This window comes from Gambusia affinis, linkage group LG14 (assembly GCF_019740435.1).
Source record: "Gambusia affinis linkage group LG14, SWU_Gaff_1.0, whole genome shotgun sequence".
Taxonomy (NCBI): domain Eukaryota; kingdom Metazoa; phylum Chordata; class Actinopteri; order Cyprinodontiformes; family Poeciliidae; genus Gambusia; species Gambusia affinis.
Window position 1 is genome coordinate 16,185,107 of NC_057881.1, and position 24,112 is coordinate 16,209,218.

Consider the following 24,112-nt stretch of genomic DNA (forward strand, 5'->3'; position numbering starts at 1 on the left):
TTATGTTCAAAATACAAATTTGATTGTGTATTTTCTTTTCACTACTACTGTATTTTATCCAAAGCAGCTGTCATTTAGGTAAAATGTTAAAACCACTAATTGGTTTCATTGAAAAGCATTAAATGTGCATTTTGGCAGAACTAGTTTTGGTAACACTTTATATAAAGGGATCTGCATAAGACTGACATGATCATGAACATGACAAACTCCTCATAAATATTTATGACTGTTGTCATGAAGTGTTATTTGGTTAATAATGATGCTTTTAATGCAAAGTTTACACTTTTAATGCACTTTTAAAGCAACTTTTAGTGCAATTTTGCATTAAAAGTGTCTTTTTTTTTTTTTTTTTTTTTTTTTTTACCAAATGATAATTCAGACTCCTTCATGATCATGACAGGTGTTTTGTCATGTTTATGACAGTTTCATGTCAGTCCTTTGCACAGTCCTTCCAATAAAATGTCGCCCTCGTTTTTTTAGTAATAGTTTCTTAAAATGTATTTATGTGTTGTTATATTTATTTTAAAACTTTTTTCTTTTGCCATGAACATCAAAATCCCAAGCTCTCTGTCCATATTGCCCGGTCCTTCTCAGTTGTATTTCTGCGGATTTATTTTAGGCCACAAAACTCTTTTTTTTTTTTTTTACGCACGTGATATGATCAGGACATAAAGGAGCATAAACTGTTTGTGACCTCACCGCCAGATCAGGCACACTAAAGGTTTGAACCTGTAAATGCTGTGCTGCTTGAAGGGAGCCATGCTTCTACTGTGAATGATCTTTAAGTGTGTCCAAGGACAGAGGTCTGAACAAGCCTGTCATTAATCAGTCTCAAGTGTGTTCACACCTGTATATAGCACTATCCTGGTGTTAACAGATAGCCAAAGACAGATAATAGAGCCAAGTCTGAACTTGACATTTTCTTTTTAACATGGACTGATTACAATTGCTTGAATGACAGCTGAATGCCTTTTGACAGCTTTTCTTTTAATTCACAATCTTTTTGACCGTTTTAAATGCCACACATGTGATTGGTACTTCATAAATTATTTTTTAAGCAGAGATTTTTTCCTACTTTTCTACCATCTGCATTCACTATGTGGCTTGTCACCACCTCAGCAGACACAGTCTCTCCTTGTCTCATTCTTTCTAACTGCAGACCTCTTGACTTGCGTAATATATTAATGCACTGATCCTCTGGCAAGGCACCTTTACTAAAAGACCAATATGCAATGTGTGCCCATTTGAGTTTTATGCAAGCCAACATGAAACCAAGCAAAATGTGATGAATTCAACTTCTATATTGCACAAGAATTAACAAATCGGGTGTGAAAGTCTCCCATTTAATCATGCTGAGGGATGAAATCCTGAATCTGTGGGGCAGGCTGGGTGACTGTATCTGCAGTAATCTTCTTCCATCCATATCCCTGTTTGATTTGACTTGGTATCCAATTTGGTGAAACAGTAATCCAGGGCTAGAAGCGATTTTGAAAAACTGAAAAATATTATTATTATTAGATGTTTTTGTCTTGTAGTGTGCTGTGTGCCAATTTGAAGTGAGTAATTTTGATCAGCTATGGGGAGTAGTAATTTTATTTCCATTTTTTTTTTTCTCTGTCGTGAATGGTAGTAGAGAACCACATAAGAATTTTACTGCAAAGTGTGGCCTTTGCAAACTGGGAAAAAAAGACAATGGAATGTGCAAGACAACTCTGCCGTAGGGCAGAACGAAAATGGTGTAAAACTCAACTTCACGTTCATTATGACATCTATAAAGAAAAACTACGTTACTATCATTTAACACTCAAACATGCAAGACAGGCCTTCTTTGCAGATGTCATAAACAAAAACATTAACAATGCTCGAGCTTTATTTGCAACAGTTGACAGGCTCACAAATCCTCCTATCACGTTACCACCTGAATTTCAGTCTATTGCTGCCTGCAACCAGTTTTCCAGTTTCTTTTCAGAGAAAATTCAAAAAATCAGGATTAATCTGCACATCCACTATAAAGTCAGTACCAACACTGAACCCAAACAAAACAAATACAGGAAAAATGACCCAATTTCAACTACTTAATTATAAAACCCTAGAGGAAATTATAAGTCAACTCAGCTCCAGTTCTTGCTGTCTGGATGTTCTACCCACACATTTCTTTAAGAAAGTTCTGCCTGTTGTTGCTACTGATCTGATCCAAATAGTAAACTCATCACTCTCATCAGGCGTTTTCCCCCAGGCTTTGAAAACGGCAGTAATCAAACCACTGATAAAAAAGAACAATCTAGACAAATCACTACTGCAGAATTACAGGCCGATCTCCAACCTCCCATTCATCAGCAAAGTTATTGAAAAAGTTGTGTGTAAACAGTTAAATAGCTTCCTAACGATAACCAACTGCTTTGACTCCTTCCAATCTGGTTTCCGTCTCACCACAGCACAGAAACTGCCCTCGTAAAAGTGTTCAATGACATCCATATAAATACGGACTGTGGGAGAACCACAGTGCTGGTTCTGTTGGACCTCAGTGCAGCTTTTGACACTGTTGACCATGACATATTACTGAATCGACTGGAGAGTTGGGTCGGACTCTCCGGTCCAGTGCTTAACTGGTTTGAATCTTACATAAAGAACAGGGATTTCTTTGTTTCAATTGGAAACTTCTCATCAAAGAGGTCAAAGGTCACATGTGGGGTACCCCAAGGTTCAATCCTAGGACCCTCTTATTCAATATCTATATGCTCCCACTAGCTCAGGTTATAACAGGAAATAATATTAGCTACCATAACTATGCAGATGACACACAGCTCTACATTACGATGTCACCAGGAGACTCAGAACCCATCCAATCACTGAACAGATGCTTAGAACAGATAAATGTGTGGATGTGCCAAAACTTTCTCCAGCTGAACAAAAACAAAACTGAAGTTATTATTTTTGGACCTAAAGAGGAACGATCTAGAGTCAGTGCACAGCTTCAGTTATTACAACTAAAAACCAGTGATCAGGCCAGAAACCTGGGAGTAGTGATGGACTCTGACCTGAACCTTCAGAGCCACGTAAAGACAGTCACAAAGACGGCCTTCTATCACCTGAAGAACATTTCCAGGATTAAAGGACTAATGTCTCAGCCAGATCTAGAGAAACTCATCCATGCGTTTATCTTCAGTCGTATTGATTATTGTAACGGCGTCTTCACAGGTCTGTCCAACAAATCAATCAAACAGCTGCAGCTGATCCAGAATGCTGCTGCTCGTGTTCTCACTAAAACCAGGAAGATAGAGCACATAACACCAGTTTTAAAGTCTCTCCACTGCAGTGACGTGCGGTGAGGTTCATAGCTGGTGAGGCACTGACGTCATCAGAATCAGATTTGCAAATAGATGCATAGATTGACAGCAGTTTACAGGTTATGTTTCACTTCTGCATCCTTACACATACAAACTGTAGCTCACAAAACACACATATTATCTCCTGCTTCGATTGAAAGTCCACTTGAGAAAACTTTTTTAGTGTTGTAATGTAGTCATCCATGTCGAAAGTCGGGATAAGCGAGAGGAAAAAAAAATCACTATCTCTATTATAATCTATCGCTGCACTTGACTTGCTTCCCGAATCGTTTAGCCTAGCTCGCTGTCACTTACTCGGCAGTTGAGGAGTGAACAAGACGAACGTCTGGGATCTTGAGCGCCCCCTGCCATGAGGCAAGAGAACTGCCTGCCTCACCTCGAACCTGTTCTCTGCCGTTTATAATCGCTCATTACACGAAACACGTTACACAAACACAGTTGGTGACAAAAAGCACTGTACATTATATACATAAGCTAAATTATTGGAAATAAGTTCACATATTAAATTTGTTTAAACCATTTTATTGACGCCGTACAGCAACATGCTCTCTCCGCTTAGCAGCCAGCGCAGAGCCAGGGGTTGCGCAATCCAAGGTGAGGCAGAGCTCGCTGCTGCCTCACCGGCATCGCTTCCAAGCATTTGAATGGGAAAATAAGAAAATTCAGCGATTTTGAACAAATAAAAATCGAAATTGGTGAAGCTACATGAAAAATAAATATTTTTTAGTACAAACCACCGGATGAATATAACAATTTAAATTACTTTATGATTATATATTTTCTTTCTTTCCATGATGGCTGGTGAGGCACTGCCTCACCTGCCTCCCCTGACCGCACGTCACTGCTCCACTGGCTCCCTGTAGCTCAAAGAATAGACTTTAAAATACTGTTGTTAGTTTATAAATCACTGAATGGTTTAGCACCACAATACATTAAAGATCTGCTGCTGTTGTATCAACCTTCCAGAACTCTCAGGTCTTCTGGTTCTGGTCTGCTCTGCATCCCCAGAACCAGAACCAAACGAGGAGAAGCGGCATTTAGCATCTATGCACCAAAAATCTGGAACAAACTTCCAGAAAACTGTAAAACAGCTGAAACACTGACTTCCTTTAAATCTCAACTAAAAACCCACTTGTTTAGAGTTGTATTCGAAACGTAATCAATTGCAAATTTATTGATGTTGTGTTTTTATTGTTGATTCTATGTTGCATTGTGTTTTGTGTTTGATTTGATGTAAAGCACTTTGAAATGCCTTGCTGCTGAAATGTGCTATACAAATAAAGTTTGATTGATTGATTGATTGAAAGAAAATGTGAATTTTTAATCATAACCAGAGAGTTGCAGAAAATAGCGGATGTAAGTAGGTCTTGAAATATTTGGATAGTGCTACGTTTCTTCAAATTAGCCTCTTAATGCTTTTCAGATTTTAAGAAATATGAGTTCACTGCAAATTTTCTGAGATTTTACCATTTTCCATGTAGAATCCATGTAAAGATTTACCAAGAAAACATAATTTAAGCTTCAAAAGCTTTGATTTGAAATTGGCTGGTTGGAAACTACAAATGTGGCGGTGAGGAGGATATTAGTCTGGAAATGCACAACACTAAAGCTAAGAGGTTACATTGATGTCAACATCCCATAGTTAACTGAGCTAATTGCTAACATACGCTGCTAAAGATGGTAGTAAATGTCACCTTGTTTTCTATGTTGTGTTTGTTTATAAAGCTTTGTTTTCCACACAGTGTTATGTTACCTCTGGTCCCAACATAAATTATAAAGGATTGATCACAGACAATATTTTTTTAGATTTTGAGGCATGCTGACAGAGACATCTGTAGCATGTTCTGCTCCCTCTCCTTTACTTTTTTTCCAGTATGATTTTTTTTTATTACATTTTGAGAAAATAGTTACATATCAAATGAATTCAAAAAGTAGAAGTAGATTTCTAGCGCTTAAGAGAGTCCAGTTTGGTGGAAATTGACATCATCAGATCAGATCTTAGTGGCCAAAAATCAACACTAAAATCTATGATCAGTGCATGTGAAATTGGAATTTGCTTCTAGCTCAAAACATGCAGGCGAGGAAACAGTTAAAAAGAAGAGACAAACTTTGGCTTCAGAAAACAAAAACTGCAGCTAAAGTGTCCAAATGTAAAGTTTTGACAAAAAAGATAGCCAAGATAAAAATACATCAGGGTATGTTGATTTGTTTCATGATATAGAGATGCCACTTCACAGCATCCAGCCAAAGAAAGAAACACCCCAGGCAGCAGACATATTATTCAGTATACAAAAACTTCAGCACAAGAAACAAACTATTCTGAAATTGCACCAAATGAAAACTTGTTCTTGTTTTTTCATTTGTGTTTATGAAAATGGCCAAAGATATAAAGTTTTATAAACAAAAACAGTATTTTTCAAACCAATCTCATCTCCAATGAGGCTCAAGGCAAAGACGTGGCATAAAATCCACAACTCAGATGGAGGATTATGTAAATCTTGTGTCCTGTGTCAGGTCTTTGCTTAATGTTTTTCCTTACTTTTAACAGCTGAAGTTTAGATCATGTTCATTTGTTGAATTAGCGGTAAGACTTCTTTTTAGCACTATTTTGGACAAGAGGTAAACAGATGAAAGATGAGAAAAAAAACATCACAGAGATTAAATATATCTCATTAAAACAGAGTTGTGTTTCTTTTTCCTAAAAAAGTTGGCAGTAATCTTGAGACCTGACACAGAGCTCAAAGGAAAAAACTAGTCAAACTCAATCCAAACAGTTTGACAGCAAAGAACTTAGCTGTTAGCAATGTTTTACGAATAGTTACTATTTTGTGTGGAGCTTATCCAACCCAGCTGGATAAATGGCTGCTATGTTTTACTTACACAAAAGACAAATTCAGCTTTTCAAAGAGATTCCTGGTTACAAACAATGCTTAACAGAAATTATAAAAACAACTAAAGCATCTGCCTGTCTTGTCACTTTTACAGCTGCATTGAGAGTGGAGTGGCATATTGAGCATTATAGTGCTGAGTAGGCCTAAGCACGAGGAACAGAAATAGATTCTGCGTAACCTTAAGCCCTGTGTGAAAATTCTTAAGTAACATTTGAATTGGAGTTTTTCTGTGTATTGATGGGATGTATTATATTTGCTCTTTTTGTTGTTTTGTGTACGGTACTTCAAAGTATCAACAAACTGTCAGAGAATGAAATTTCAATGCCCTATAAACACCCGCAACTGATTAGACAATTATTTGCTGAATTAATTTGAATGTATATCATATCAATTTCACTTTCAAGCACATAGCATGCTGAGGTAAGGAAAATTTTCCACCTAATATAACATTAGATTAAGCAGTATGACAGAGTCTTTGCAGTTTTTTGAGTTGCAGTTTTGTTGATTTATTTTAGTAGAGCTGTGCATGTGTGCTGTTTGAAATTTAAAGAAATCGAATGTCCTACATTTTAATAGTTTGATGGGAATGTTTCCTGACCCATCACTCTTATCAGGGGTTTTATAAAACACCACTTGGCAACCAATTGAATTAAATATTTTTAACAACAAGAAACACAATGAGGCTGTAGTATTTGTATTCAATGTTATCAATGCCTAGTTTGTTTGATGACGGTGTCTTTGCGTGGGTTTCCTCCAGATACTTCGGCTTCCTTCCACAGTCAAAGGACATGCATATTGGGTTTGTTTTTTATTATTCTGAAATGGTGTTAGGAGGGAACATGTGTGTATGGTTATCTGTCTCATGATGCTTTTTATTTACTAGGATGGACTGACAAAGATGCATCAAAAATGTATCAAGGATGCACTTTGACGAAATCTGCCACATTGGGGATAGACGGTAGAAAAACTGGAGGTAAGTGCAGCTATTTCTTGACTCACCTCCTAATAATCTCCAGAGGGAGATACATTTACTTTTTTATATATAACTGCCTCCCATATATGTCTTCTTTCATCTGTTTGACTGAGCATATGAAAAAAAGTTGGCTAATCTCTCCAGAGACTGGTTGATCTGGAGTGTGAGAAGGGAATTCGACAGGGAAGCAGAAAAACATTCCCCTAAAATGTAACATTGCTACATTTTCCCTCTAATTCACATTTTCTCTCAAGCAAGATCTATGTAACCTCAGGTTACACATGTGTGAAAGCTGCAGCCCTGACAAATAGCATGACATCAGAAGCTGCAATTATCCCAGATGTGTGCGCACTCTTCTCAGCAGGATATTCTTTAAACATGAATAAAAACAGCAATACAAACACAGCATGCTGTGCTCTAGCTTTGTGTGCACACAGAGGAAAAGGTCTCCCTCAGAGGTTTAACTTCTTTTTAATGACACAATGTAGCATGACTAAATAAAAACCAGGACATGGAGAAATTTGCGTAGGTGCAAATTTTACTTGCATAGAAGATGATTATTTCAGCAAGTAGCTAAGTTTTGGGTTTAAAAAAACAAGACTCAGTCTATGGGGGGACAGAAAAATGTCTTAGTTTCCATTGTCTGATACCTGAAGGCAAACTTTTTTTTTCCACTTTTCTATGAACTTCTTATAGAAATGGTGGCTATGAGATGCTTACTATATAACCGCACATCAGTATTAACAGTAACATTTTAAACAAACATACAAAATAATCTAATTATTTCAATTGAAAAATTTGAAAAACACAATTATTTCAAGTGTTGAAAAACACCCAATTACTGTTTTAATATTATCTATAACAATATTTTTAAAATAATTAAAAAATAAGACTAAATACTCACATAAGGTTTCGTAGTATAGAATATGCCATGCTTAACACTTTCTGTATTGAGTAGGTCTAGAGTTTCATGTTATATCCTCAATTAAGTACATTTTTAGAATCTTTGTATTCAGGCAGGGTTTAGATTTGCTTTTTCCATAGCACCAATCATGATTGACTCAGAAGAGGTAGGAGTCCTCACCAGTAAAGGCATAATGTGGGACTACAAACACCAGCACAGTATTTTTATAGCAGTAACAAAATAGCTTGAGATCATAAGTAAATAAAACCAAAGGCTAAAGAGGGATAAATAAAACACAACTGGAAATTGGAGCTTAAAAGCAAACTGTATAAAGTGCCTGACCAGACAAAGTTGAGAACTAGCAGATTGTCAGACTTGCATTTTGTTTTTAGATTCATTCAACAGTAAAGGAATGTTGGATCAAGTGTTGTATATAGAAGTAAGATGAGAACCACAGCCTTTTCCCAAAATATTTCACTTTGAGATGCATGATTTCAGTTACTGCTACAAGTAGTCTATTTCATCTTCTTTTTGCTTCTACCGTCTTTAACTTTAACTCAGTTTTTTTAGCATGTTCATTGATGATTAGAATACCCTCCTTTAAAGTGTCTGGAATAAATACCGGAAGTACTACAATAATTTTGTCTAATAGTGAACAATTTTATTTTATATACTAATAGTGAATCTGAGTCAGTTCCAAAAATAACCGCTAGAGGGAAGTAAGAATCTATTAATAATACGAAGAAGAAGAAAAGTTAGAAGGGTTGTGTCTGTTGTTCCTTCCATGAGGATTTTTGTTGAAGAAATGTGATTTGTAGTTTTATCTTTTGGCACTTTTCATATCAAGGATTAGAATTATTTTTTTTTTTGTTGTGTGTGTGTGTGTGTGTGTGTTGAATCATTATCTTCTGCCGAGCTTCTTCTCCGGTGAGTTACATTCTCGAAAGCAGCACTTCAAGCTCGTGCGTAGCTATGTGCTACGTTCTGTGATTTGTTGTAGATTAATAAATAGCTAAGCCAGATAGTTTATGTCCTAGATGTATAAAACATGTCGTAGATATAATTTAATGGATACTAATTATTGTTTATGTTTCCTTTTTTGCCCAAATTGATTTTTGTTTAAATGTAATTTGTTGGGTTTCCATGTCATTTGCTTTCAGTGTTTGTGTCTTTCCATCCTTCCATCCATATTTAAAGCATGTACACTGCAGAAAGAGCTGTGTTTTATTTTTTATGCTGGGTGTAAAAGAATCTGGACTGTGGCAAGTTAAATCTGCAAAAGGATGGAATCTTTACATAAAACATGAATTGAAACTCTGCTAGCAGACATGGCAAAATGGGATGGTGTGACACCAGCTTTAAATTGTTACAGAATGTGGTTTCAGTATGCTGGAAAAGAAAAGACTTGAGTCTTTTGGGAGTACAAAGTATGAAAAGTAATTTATCATTCTTATTAGTCCGCACAACTTTCTAAATGCAAGGCATTTATTTCACAGGTGTGCATTTCTTTGAGTATACCCTAAGGACTAAATCAAAGTGAAAATGTGATGCAAATGGACTTTCTTACATGAACAACATTTTTCTTAGGCCATTGGTTAAATTTATTACATCTGATTTTATTGTCTTGTGTTGTGGTATATTTGGACGATATGAAATTGGATTAAACCTGAAATTGGATTTAAACCTGAACCTGCCTGACTGTATTGGACTAAGATGTAATTGGTTCGCGTTGGGATGAATTCAGTTGAATAGAGGGAATTCTATTGCAGCTCGGTGCCGTTTGCTTTTCGTGTCACGGCCATTTCAGGTTGTCGCCATTTTTATCCCTTTGTTATGACCCACGGATTCACCTCGGTTTGTATTTTTTGCTGTATAAACCCTATAAGATTCATTTTTGACTCTGTATTTATGAAGTAAAGCCTGCAGTTGAGACTAAAGAGTTCCTCCTGTACTTTTCTCAAATACCCGTGTTTAGGAAGACAGCAAACAGTGCTATGCTGGCTGCCTATTGTGGACACCTCTCTTAATGCCTGGCTACAGTTGAAACCAGAAGTTTACTTGCACCAAATAACAAGACACATATACCGTCTTTTCTAATTATCTGAAGTTAAATCAGTCCAGACTTTTTTTGCACCATTCCAGCTGTAATAAATTCACAGTCACTTAAAGATATTAAAGAGCAGATTGTTCCTTTATTTTGCTTTTGAACATTCCTTGACATCACGGAGGTTATAAAGTGAAAGGGAGCCCCAACTATTCAAGAGCATCATATATATTTTGTTCTCATCTTTTATCTACTTAACCAACCCTGGAGCTCTTGGGAGTAACAAATCTTCCTGTTAACTCTGTTTCTTAATCAAGAAACCTCTTAGCTGAGGCACCATCTGGGCAGAATTTTAAGCTGATGATTTTTCTCCCCAAATAATAAAAAAAAAATATTCAAATTGAATTAGATACTTTAATGCGATTAAATAGTACCTCTCTAGCAGACCTTTCTGCTTTTACAGCACTTGAGTGTGAAACCTCTGAAGAGTAACCTTCTTTCAACAGCTTTTGTAATTTGATTACCATGGATGCACATTTATACACTTGGAAATGGTTTTGTCTGGAAAAATCCAGACATTCACGGGTGGAGCAGCTATGAAAAGGTGCAGTTTTTCAGGATGTAGTCTATCTGCATCACTTTTTGTGAATTAAATCTAATCGATTCAGTAATGAGAAACCTTTTGTACTTTTTATAAAAAAAAAAAAATCTCCCGAATCTTTAATGTGGAGAGTTATTCCTCTAGTTAACCTATACTCTTTGTGAAAAGTGGAACAAAGTTGCCTTTAGGGAGTTTGGAACATGGCTTAAGGATGGTGGAGGCGTTAAAAATACACACAAGCTAACTACAGATTAACCTCACGACAGACCTGACAGGGGGCAGGAGGCATGTTGGTAACATGGAGGTGTGCTGGTGTCTCAGCCTTACCTGCTTCAGGATATATGTCAGGCGAGGAGCTCCAAAAGCTGTGAGAAACTTTTTTTTCCCCCCTTTCTTTCTACCAGCTCTGATTATTTTATCTGAGAGGAATGTGTCATTGAACATATTTTAGGTGTTTATCTGACTAATTTTATGTTTGCAATGGTAATATGTCTTAATTAAATGTATATTAACTTAATATGTTTGTTTTTATAGAATTAGCAGGTGTATAGCAGGCATTTTGGTTTGTTGGGTTTAGGAGCAATACCTCTCATGTGTGCTCAGGTTTGTTGCGATGAGTTTAATCATTCAGTCAGACTATTAAACCAACAACTTAAAACCAGCCAATAATGTGTGAAGGATTTTATCGGTATTGACCCCTGATGTCACGCTCAGTTAAAAGTGGGTTTGTTAAATTTCAATTTTTTTTTTTTTTTTGTTGTTGAATATTTTGTCTAATCAGCAGTTGAAAACTGTTTGGTCTGTGATGTTCACCAGCAGCTGGCTACAAGAAGAGGACTTTTAGTTTGCATACAAAGTCCCATTCATGTGAAGTGTGGTGTGAAATAGTTGAAATAAAACGGATTCTATCCAGAATTTTTCTTTTCCGATGAACCAGGCGGAAATTGTGTGCTGTGCTCTGATTGTTATCCTTCACAAACTTAGCTGTGCCCTTTTTGCTCGCAAGATTCTACTGGCAGTTTCTGTGTGGTGCTGCAGCTGCAGCTGAGATGTGTTCCTCTCCTTAGCATCTGTGTACCATCTGTGTAGTCAGATGACTGAGTCTGTCCGCATATGTGGACAAAGTCGCAACATTATTTCGTCCTGTAACCCTTCTGCCTTTCTAAGCCTGAGCACCCTAGCAAAAGAGGTTTGTCAAACATTTGACAGATAAGGAAACAGCTGTCACAGTTGCAGTTTCAACTGCCAAATTTACAGCATATCTAACTTGCCGCTGGCCTTTGCACTGAAGCTGAAAGAACCTAAATTACTGTTTCTGACACTATTTTCCTTTGGCAGTCCTGAAGGTGAGAGGGAAGCCCTAAACATGCTGGAGAGAGGACGACAACAGCTGACCTGGAAGTTCCTGGCTGTCCCCCAGGAGGACCTGAAGGATGTGATGGTTCATCTGCTTACCCAGTTGCCAAGGTAACCACATATAAAATCTTAAAGGAATGGACAGATTAATGTCTGACACCATTAGACTTAGTTTTTACCTTTCTTGTAATTTAAAGTGATACTTTAAAAGCAGTCTAGTTTTTTGCTTCTCCATTTATTTGAACTATTTACAGTTATATTATTTAATTAGCTTGTTCCAGCTATCAGACAAATGAGTTATTGAAGTGTTAAATTTAGAAGTAGTCTTTGAGATCTTACTGAGGAGGTGATTATACGTTTTTTGGTGTTCTGCTCTCAGACACAGGTACAATAAGCCGATATTAGCAAATTAGTCAGGCTGTCTGCTGGGTTAGCAGGCTTTCAGTCAGCTGCTTACAAATATGCTGCTCATAGATTGTTCACAAAATCGGTTTGTGAACAGAAGGCTTATTGATAAAAGGTTACTTTGATTTCTAGCTTAAAATTTTGATTTTTCAAACAACTGAATTTGACTTTTCTTAAATGATAGAAAAGCAAAAGAAATAGGAAAAAGTTGGGATGCTACGTCTTTAAACTTACAGGCCTAGCAGAACGACATAACTTCAATCTGTCACAATCTGGCATTCTCTGGCTCGAACAAACTCTGTGATCTCGTCATATTTTTACTGCATGTTTGCAGCCATTACACAGATAAATGCTATCTCTTTTTAGCTCATTTAACAAGTTAAAGTTTTGGAAGTAAACTGACATTTTTTGTGTGAGCCTTAAACAAGGCTTTGCCAAATAACTCGTTGCAAGACAGAGAACAGCTTCAAGACATTACATACAATTAAAATGAAGCATCAGCTGCATTGAGTGTGAATTCAGTGTAAATTTGTAAATGGGAGCTTTTGATTACTGGGCCCAATGTAAAACACAATTCCAGTTTTCTATTGTATTTTTGAGCTAAAGAAGGTGCATCTGTAGAATTTAAGCCCTGGCTTTCCATCTTGGAGTTAGACGTTTGATGAGAATATCTTTGCAAAAGCTTAAGTAAAATATTAGTTGCCATAATATAAATGTACAATACCTGTGCATGCCACTGTCCTTGGTAAAATCTATTATTTATTGTACCAAGTACTTCTCCTTTGGTCCTTTTAATAAATGTATGTCTTTTCAGCCTGTTGGCAAACCATGGGAGGCCAGAATTGATTTCTGAGTTTTCAACAAGAGGGCGGAAAGTCTAGTTGCCGGGCAGCTTAACAGCTCCACAAAGACCGCGATTCTTGGGCTGGGAGGCAGGAGATCAATGGTGTAAAATAGGAGAGAATTAACAATGGGTGCAGAGCAAAGCGAGGAGACTTTTGACCTGGTATGTGTTCAGATGACAGGTTTTACCCTGTCACCCTGATAATTGCTGCACTTGAGGGGGATAAGATTGAACAAGAAGGGCTGTGATAACAGCAAAGCTTCCATATTTCTCAGTAAAAAGAGGAAAAAAAACCCCACTCCCAGTGGGTATTAGGATCTGTTTTTCTGCTAATGAACACATGGATTGTTTGGTGTAAGTAAGCGTCTTCATTTTTACCGAGACATTTTTGATGCATGAACTCTTTTGACTTTCAAATGCTCATCTTCCTCCTCCTTTTGCTTTAACCTCAGCATTCCTGCTCTCTCCCTTTTGCACTTTCATTAGATTAACATTGATATTCATTAACACCTGATCTACCCTGTGTGCTTGTGCATTGGGTCTGGCACTGTGCCTCCACAGGAAATCAATAGTATTTTCATTCATCCAGTTGGGAGGTTCTGCATTGCTTTGCTTCCTCAAGCAGTAGTTGCAGTTGTGATTAGCATTCTTGTAGAGGACTCTGATTCTTTGGTAGATATTGCTTTTGTAGGTCAAACATTGAGGTAGTAATCGGGGAACATAGCCAGTAAAAGCTGTTGTTTAAAAAAAGCCAGTTGCTGGAGTGAAATTTTGAAAATTAAGAATGACAAATAATTAGCATAGGTGAAAAGGCTTGACTATCATTTGTATTCCCCTCCATGACCCATCAGATATTGAAAGATGATGACAGGTTGTCCAATTTCCTCAAACTCCCCGGTCAATGCCTTAGAAAATGACAAATTGCCAGGTTAATTGTGTTAGGGTCACAGCCATTTGAATGGAATGAGCCACTTTATTCAGACTGGAAATCCATAAGCGGAGTTCATTCGCCATCTATGCTGACTTTCTTCAGATTCTCTGAGGTGTGGCCTTTTGGGAGTAATCCTAGACTATCTCAAGTGAGAATAGTGCCTATATAAGAGACCATAACTCCGACAGTGCTTTGAAAGAGTATTCACAATCACAATATTCAATATTCTTTTGTGGATGTTTAACTACAGACCAACATGATGGAGAACATAGAAATGAAGTGGAAAGAAATGGTTTATTGTCGTCTTAGTCATTTGTATTTGTGCCAGTAGGAATCTGGTTTTGACTACAACTAATTGTTAACAACAGTTATTCATTGTTGAGTAGTTGAGAGGTGGTGCACACCCTGGACAGGTTGCCAGTTGATCACAGAGCAGCACAGAGACAAACAGGACAAACAACCATGCATACACACACACACACCCCACCTTAAGGAAAATTTGAGAGAGACCAATCAATCTGACAGGTTGGAAGCCAGAGTACCCGGAGAGAACCCATGCATGCACAGGGAGAACATGCAAACTCCGTTCAGAAAGACCCCGGGCCGGGAACTGAAGTTTGTACAACAGTCTTTTTAGTTTGGGTACTTCTGCTCAGGATCATTTAGATTCCTTGGTTGTCCATTGTAAATCAGACAAATAGCTTCTGCAATAGGAAGATATTGCTATAGTTTCTGCAAGAGCTGTCACACCCAATTCCAGCCACCTTTGTAACCAGTCTGATATCCACTCGCCTTGATCGATTTCCAAGAACAAGTACAGGTAGAGAAACAATTTATATTTCCATCTTAAAAGCACACACAAGGTTGAGTTGGATTAGAGTTGGGCTTTCTTGGAGATGTGCACTGGGACTTCCTGGGGTAAGGCAGAGCATTTGTTGGTATGTTGTCCGTAGTAAATATAAATAGATTTTTGTGGGCATATACAAATAGAAGGGGGTCTGTATATCTGAAGTTACCCCTCCTCTGTAGCACCAAGATTAGAAAGGAAGTGCCTCTCCTGCTGTCGGGCAGCACACAGAAGAGATAAACAAATGCATGGATGGATGGATGAATGAATAAATGGAGAAAAACAGATGTAGATTGGGGACTTGTGCTTTTTTTCGTCTTAAACTTTAAATAGACCGCCACGTATTGGATGTGGAATACTGAAAGAACCCAGGATAATGGGTTATTGAGAAAGGATACCGTATTCTCGTACTCTATCTTAATTCCCATTTTCACCCCATCTCTCTTGTTCTTCTCTGCCTTTCTTTTTTGTTATCTAGCTCAGTTTCTATGGGAGCAGGCAGCCAGCAAAGCCTTGAAGTCAGATAGAAGTAGGTACTAAAGCCAGGTGTGCAGAAAGAACATGATGGGCCCTGAGGTTGGACTGAGAGGTGAGGGACAGACACTGGAGTGTGTGACAAAAGGATGAGCTTCACTGCTAATGACTCCCACAGGGGAGACCAGCTGCTCAGTTTGCGAAAGCTTGCACATGCATTTTCTCCCTGTAGAATTAACTTGGTGGTGTGATAGAGCGTGCTTTTGAAAACACAAACTTTGCATGACTTGGACATCAAGAGCAACAGAAATGAAAACCCACACATATAGCTATAATAAAGTAGTTGTGTCTCTGTTACCTTTGTCTAAACCTCTTCTGCCCATTAACATGACCAGCAATTCCCAGTAAAAGATTTACATTTCTTCATAATGAGGGGTTTTAAGTGTCTTCAGTTTGCACTTCAACGTCTCGAGGCATGATGCATAAGCATGATCTGCTTATGCAGATGGCTCATACCACACTTTAGGAAAAGGACGTTTCAGCACAATACTGCAGAATCAATAATACAGTGGTTGCTGACCTGTGTGACCTTCTTCATTTGCCATGTTGACATAAAAGGTAGTTCCATTCTGAAAATACAGACAAGCTCCCTGATGTTAAATCAGCTCCATTTCCAAAACGTATTCACACCCTATAGCATAACGTTTTCACGTTTTCATGCTACAACTATAAAAAAAATGCACAGTACACATTTCAAATGTCTTAATGCTATTTTCAGTTCTTCATTTTTAGTATCAAATGTTTGACCTTTTTCTTTTAAACATACCATGCCCTCACTGATAACTATTATTGTAATTTTAGGCAAATAAACATTTCTCTTTAATTCAATTACTGCTCAATTTGTATATGGTGCCCCATATGCAAATTATATTGCAAAATATATTTCAGGTGATATTTGCCCACTTCATTTCACAACAACAAAAAAAAAACAACAACTCCTAACTGCTCTGGAAGTCACAAAAACCCTATGAAGCTATAATCTGTGATGAATAATGTGATATTAAGTAGATCTGACATTCTTGAAGGGCTTTTAAAATCCATGCATTGATCAGATGAAGGGTGACAAGCATCATATCTTCAGTAATGTCTCTCCCACCGTGACTTTCCAAACGTTTTCTCGTACAGTGTTGGCTTGTCTTGACAAGCTGTGTTGACATTTTTCTTTGTCCAATTCGTATTTAATAGTTTTAATTTTAGCAAATTATAGAGAAGTTAAAACTCTTCTATTTTTCTTGTCAAAGTTAAGCTAATCTCGCATGAGCATTGCCACCTGAACGGTGATCGACGGCGCTAAGCTCTGCCTTCTGTTTTTTATGAAAGTTACATACTGCACCTCAAAGCCCTGTCTGTCACTTTGTATAAACAATAACTTGGCAACTCAAAACCCTTTACACTGACATTGGTGCTAAAGGGAGTGAGCTCAGACATATGCAGGATGATGTTGCATCTTGCCATGCATTAATGTTGTGTTGGCAAGACAGCCGTTTGGATTGGGTGTTTTAATACTGAGAAAATGTAATCTTTTTTTTAGTTGATGCACTCGAATCTTTGACAGCTAAATTGATAATAATAAAAAGTTTTTGTGTTGAAATGGTAAGTAAAGTTTATTTGCATAGCACATTTGAGTGAGAAGGCTGTCCAATGCTCTTCTCATCATAAAAGCATCCTACAGTCATTACTAATGAAACATTATATTTTGTCAAATGCCATCATTTTGTCTAAATCATCAAGCAAATACACATAAAATATGTTGCTCAATGTTCAAGTTACTACTAATCAGAGGGAACTCTAAACAGGTGGGTTCTAAGCCATTTAAATGTTGATTTGAATGTTTCTGGTAATATGTCATGTTGGTCTTGAATTTCATTCATACTGGTTTAAAAAGGTATTTGATTTAACTTAGTGAAACCTGCAAGAAACCCCTGTAGATCGAACAAACATTCAGCTAAATTTTAAATATGTTTTTTTTTTTTTGTTGGAAAAAAGGTTTGGGGGTGGGGGTTATTAGTTTAGTGTTGAATATTTAAATATTTAGCAAAATGTTTTAGCCCTTCAAATTTTAGTCCTCAAAGCAAAGCTTATCCTTTCTGTCATGCATTCCTAATTTATCAGATAATCCATTTAATCTTGCTACTACTTTATATCTAGTTTACTCTTTCATGTTCAACACTGGGGTTAGTCGAGCCTTTTCCTGGAACGTGTGAGCGTGCGTAAAACTCAACCAATCACATTGGGGAAATAAGTCCTAGGCTGAACAGGAGCACAGAGTGAACCCACTCTGGCTTGATCATTAATCATGTTGTTTCAAGGCGTACAGGGTGTGCATGTGTTCCCGCCTGCAGCTGTGTGTTTGCTGCAGTATATCTTCTCTCTATTTTCCAGTTCTGTTTTCTGTATGAACGATCTTAAAAACTGGGCGGTAACTGATGGATTGTACAATAGGTCAGTGTACAAGGGCAAAATGGGACCACACTGGAAAAAAGACCGCTTCACCTTCAAATGTCTGCTGCTGACAGACAAATCAATGTTTGTGATGGACTACTGAGAAAACATGCAGAATGATGAATTTTGGTCATTATAAGCATTAAAGTACACACATTATGATGCCTTACCGCAATTTGATAAATCAAGTGTGATAAATTCATGATCAGGATTCACCTAATTAGTAGATGGGAGTCCACTTGTGTGTAATTTTAATTCAGCATAAATACATCTGTGCAGGTAAGACCTCACAGGTTCTTTTAGAAAGCATTAGTGAACATACAGCATCATCAAGACCCAAGAACACATATGGTGGATTAGGAGTAGTGAAGACGTTTTAAGCTGAATAGGTTATTAAACGGCATTCCCAGCTTTGAACATTGACTTCAATCCATCATCTGGCAAACTTACCAAGGCATGGCTGTCCACCTAAACTGCCAGGCTTGGCAAGATGAGCATTAATCAGAGAAGCAGCCAAGAGGATAAGTCCTGTTCAAAGTTTATGACAAGCCATGTAGAGGACACAGCAAAAAAGCAAAAAATAAAGTTGAAGGACGTGTTCTGGTCAAATGGAACAATAAACTATTGCCAAAGAGGAAATAATGAATTTTTACTGAATTTTTAACTGAATGAACCACTCCTTATCTGGAAATTGTTTCCAATGCAAAGCAGAAAGATAGTAAGACTTTTTAAAAATTATTTGTATTGAAGTCGAATCGTTATACAACATTCTCCAATACTGTTGCATATTTCCCAATATTAAAATCTTAAGTCTTGTTGGTCTAGTTTCTAGTTTAAATATCTTCAACTGTCTTGCTGAAAACTTACATATTGCTTACTATTGACTTGGAGCGTGGCTTAAATCAATAATTCCGTAATTTAAACAGCACTAATTTCACTGGCAGATTAATTCACTTGTAACATGTAATGTAACAGTGGAACTAATAAATATAGTAAGGAATTGTTTACTTAAAAAAGTCCCAATATCTTGCTAAGTTTGTGATAAACTAGTTTTTGAACCAAGATATTTCTACTAGAATGTAGGCCAAAAATAGTTGGTAAGATTCCATGTTTTTGCAGTGTGCAAGTCCCACTATGAATGGCTGATCTGTAGTTAGACTTGCAGATGGATGTTTATTCAGTCAGATTGAGTTTGAGCTATCTTGCAAATAAGAGTGGTCAATAGTTTTTCTAAATCTTATGGTGATGTACAGTTGTAGCAAAAAGTGGGCTCAGAGGGTAAATGTTAAGGTACAATACAGTTTTCAGAGTTTTACTGGAAATATAAAACCACGTTTTCCTAACTCTTTAAAACTGCACAAATACACTGCTCTATGTTGGTCTATTAGGTGAAATTTCTTCAGTACTTTAGCTTGGAAGTTAATCCCATTGATTGAGTGACTTCCAACATGCGTTCTGTTGTTAATCTGGAAACAAGTTATATTTTTCTGTGACCGGTCCAGACTTACCAAAGGGGAGACATTCTTCTTTTACTACAGAACTTAAACAGCATCTATTGGATGGCAGTAGAGGGATCACAAATGTATCTGATTTTCCCCATGTTGTGATTTTGAAGTTCCTACTTGGAGGCATTTCTTGTGGTGTATTGCATTCCAACTCTTTCTGTTGGCATGCTGCTGAATAGTTGACCAAATGCCTGTACATACTGCCATGTCCAGACCTCCTGCCTGCATCACTTGGCCGGGCTTTATTAAAGCCTATTAAAGGAGAAAGAAGTGCGGAGGGGGGGTATGGAGCAGGTTGCGAATGGGAGGACAGACTAAAATGAGGAGAGATGATACCTCGAAAAAACATCTTTTGACACCTTGAATACAGAGCTCCCGCATCTCCGTTCCATCTTCCTAGCGCATTGGGAGTCTCTCACATGGCCTTAAAAAATCAATGAACTCCACCAGTGAACTGAGTGAGTTTTACTCTCAGCACAGTTTGTCTGGCCAACTGCTGCACTGCATGTTGTCCTATGGCTGCTGTGGGCATGTGCGGCACACATCTCTCTCCGTCGAGACCAAGCCTCCTTTTCCACTCGTCTTTGGACCACTGCTGGCACTGGGACAGAAAACCTACTGGAAGTGGAGAGAGAAATAACAGGTTGATATTCCCCAACTCCCACCAGGAAAGTCACCCTAAGATTAATGAATGTTTTCAATGTCTGCTGGCTACATGCTCGGCTATCACAAATGTGAAGCTGCGTAAGATTGGGGATGTGTGAAGGTATGATTGAAAGTTTTTGGATAGAGCATGCGTATGCTATTTTAAAAATGTATTTTATTTTATTTTATTTTTTGTTTTACACAAATAGCCCTCTGAACAGTTACAAGTTCTACTGAAATGATTCATTCCAAATATAAAACTCACACATGCTGTTCTGGCAAAGATAGCAGCTGTTAATGCAGGCTGCAGGGAGTACAGTAGACACAATGTGATCAGATGAAGAAAGCAAGAACACAACACTTCCACAGGACAGGGATGAGGGCTTCTGTCTATTCTCAAGGCAGGCTTGTGTCCTCAGATTTGTTATTTTACTCCCAGGCTTCTTATGAAAGCTGCCTCATTAGGCATCCAGACAGAAGAAACCCATTTCATTTTGTCACAAAGTCACCCAGGAAGACAAGCCTGTGGCATGAAAAATAAATAAATAAGAGAGGAGTGGCAGAAGCAAGTGACTGGGCTGACAGTTACTGTGATTAGCGTTTGTAGAAGTGAAAGCATTCCTGTCATTCTCCAACCCATGATCCTTGTGTCATTTTTCTGGAGCAATCTCTTGCATCCAACTGTCTCTGCGGAATGCAAATGCCCATGACCTTTATCTTCCCTGTATGAAGTGTAATAATAGAAAAATGGAGATTTCAATGAGCAGCTGGGGAGGCCAACCGATTCCAAATGGCATTATTAAAACTATACTAAAACTAAACATACTAAACTATATGTAAAATGCACACAGTGCCTTGTCAAATGTATCCATAGCATAGCCCATGACTTCTACATTTAGTTGTATTACAACCACAGATGTTACCTACTGTAGTTTATTTGGATTTCATGTGATAAACCAGCAGAGAGCAGAGGAGAAAAAAAGGATTTTCAATTTCTTTTAAATCTAAGATTTTCAAGAGTGTGCACTTTGTTTTTACTTAGGGCAAAATTTCAACAAAAACTTAGTGTACAATTTCTTTATTCTGACACTTTACTGCTGTTGCATTGAAGTTTTCCGATAATGGGGCAATAAAATATATTTCTATTCTATGCATTATGTATTCAACCTCACAAGAGTTATTACTATGTGGAACTACACTTAGTTGTAAGTCTTTTGTGATACACATCTCCCAGCTTAAGTTCAGTCAGTTTGGATAGAGGATGTCTTCAATCAACAACTTTTCAAGCCCTGCCAAAAATGTTTGATTCGACTTAGGACCATTTCTTTTTTTTCCCCCCTCGTTTGTCTGAGTCGTCCTAACCTATGAGTTTGCTTCATAGCCTTCCTCATCGTCCAAACTGCAGTCCTGATCAAGAGTGAATAAGTTTGCTCCCAGGTCATGGTGCAGAAGATGCGGGCCAAGTTGTTTAATGCAAAATTTAAAAATGCTTAATGTCATAAAATGATGTAATTTGTGCGTTTTATATAACAAACCTCTGAACATCTGTGTCCCATAATTGACCCCTTATACACAGTAAAAGAGCAGATCAAGATTGTCTGCTGCTATCTCTCCGCCTGTCTGTTTTGTGACTTAAAAATTCAGCTCGCCCTCAAACCGAGAGGCATCTGAAAAAGTCCCGACTGCAGCAGAACACTTCTCATTAATAACTATGACTTGCAAAGCAAAGTGCTTTGTCTGTGAAGCAGGAAAAACCGCTTTAAGTTTTGTCCATATGCAATTAACTGGAACTGCACAGAGAACATGTTCTCGGCTGAATTTTCAACCAGAGCACGTTATCACAGAAAGGAAACAACTCGGGGTTAGTGTGTCGTTTCTGTTAACCCCTTCCTGAAGCATCCATCCATTCATCCATTCATCCATCCATCCATCCATCCATCCATCTATCCATCTATCTTCCGCTTAGGCCAGCCGAGAGACAGTCCTTCCAGCGTGTCCTGGGTCTTTCCCGGGACCGCCTCCTGGTGGGACGTGCCCGGAACACCTCACCAGGGAGGCATCCAGGAGGCATCCTAACCAGATGCCACCTCAACTGAAGCAAACGGCGGCAAACAGTAAAATAACACAATGCATCGTAGCTCTACACTTCCATGAGGGATATTAATGGTTGGAATGTTATCTTGTCTTAATATTTTGCTAAGCACTATATGTTTTTGAAAATGATGGTGTAATTTTCTTCCAGATTTTAGTTTTGCACTAAGTAACAAGGTTAAAATATTATATTGTATTTAATCATATATTTTAACTGTAACTAGAAAGAACTCTACCTTAAAAAAATGTTGCTGTCGTATCAAAAATAGTATTATTTTGTCTTTAGATTTGTACATGTAAGACAATAAAAGGGAAAACATTCATTGTCCCCCTTTCACTCCAGCATGTTGAGCTGCTTTATGTCGATTTGTCCCACAAAACTCCAATAAATTATATTGAAGTCTGTGGTATGAATGCTTCTGCAAGGCATTTTTGTAATAAACATTTGTGCGTGGATTTCACCTTTGGTATTTAATGCTGCACAATGGAATCTAACCAGATATTTTTCAATGATTTAAGTTTGCTCCATAATAATAGCATCTTTGTGTTGTATAAACTGTGGCTTTTTAGTCAATATCTAGACACGTCCAGACTTCCAGATTTCTCTGTCACAGGTATAATGGCGCTATCCATCGCCTGATAATGACTGCGTGATCCTCAGGTCGGCCAGCCTGGCACCGGAGCAGAACAGTCTCTCTCATGGCCCATTACAGTTGCGTTAATGACCACACTGATGACCCAACCTCTATGGCAGGCTGTCCACACTCTCCCTGCTTAAAACAACATTTCTCTCCCCTAGCAAAAGTTCACACTCGCCGACACCTGAATACAAAATAGTATACCCACTTTTATATCCATTGTTTCGTAAATACTAAAACAGATGAGGATTTTGCTAGTATGCTGTGTTATAGGATATGATGACAGTGGTATGGCCATGTTCTGCACCCAAAACATCAAATGATCATTGGTGACTTTAGGGTAAAAAATACACTTATTTGACAGTTCATAGACCAAGCCATCTTTAATGTTTATTTAATCTAAGTGTATTTTAGAGTAACCTAGTCATGTTTTTGGACTGTGGGAGTAAGGAGAGAACCTAAGCTAACACAAGAAGAACATGCAAATCTTCTTCCATCTTCTTGCTTCATAATTTTAGTTGCATTGCAAATGTGTTACAATCTGCTCTACTGTACAGCCCTATGTAAATCAATTTTTTTTTTTTTTTAGATCAAAACGCCTAATCTTTTCAAGGACATTTGATTGGTGCAGCAGATTCTGTGTCATGTAGGACATTATTTACCCCAACCTCCTCCAGATGTGATTCCTGACTTGCATGCATTATAATTACTTGAACTCAGAGCGGATTCGTTCATGCCTCTGTGAAAGAGATTAGCACAGATGTGCACATTCCTCCTGCTTCTTAAAAAATTGTTTACAACCGTACGCAAAATGTCATTTTCACTCGTGCTACAGACACCCCTTCCCTCAACCCCTCCCCCAACCAAGCACAAACACGCCAGATCACTTTAGGCACCACAGTATACATGTTGCATGAAACCTCTCTCGACCATGTGCACAGAATCCAAATGTACACTAACTGCATTTTGCAGGGGAGCAAAGATCATGTTGTATGACACCCAATCTTATTCTTAAAGTTGGGTTTCTAATTAGCTTAGCTTGCTGCCTTATATACATTTATAAAAGTTTATAGTTGAAATGTTTCATGTTGGGGGATATGTTCTGGTGGTAAAT

At 37.8% G+C, this 24,112-nt stretch overlaps 1 protein-coding gene across 2 annotated transcripts in view; it reads left to right on the forward strand.

Moving 5' to 3' along the window:
• Window positions 1-8,870: 8,870 nt before the first annotated feature.
• The window catches only part of col9a2 (procollagen, type IX, alpha 2), a 172,585-nt gene continuing 157,343 nt past the window's right edge, over window positions 8,871-24,112 (forward strand). For both annotated transcript variants that reach the window (XM_044138731.1, XM_044138730.1), the window contains exons 1-2: window positions 8,871-9,042; window positions 12,099-12,227. The gene's annotated coding sequence lies outside the window, so the exon portion shown is untranslated. The remainder of the gene's footprint in view (window positions 9,043-12,098; window positions 12,228-24,112) is intronic.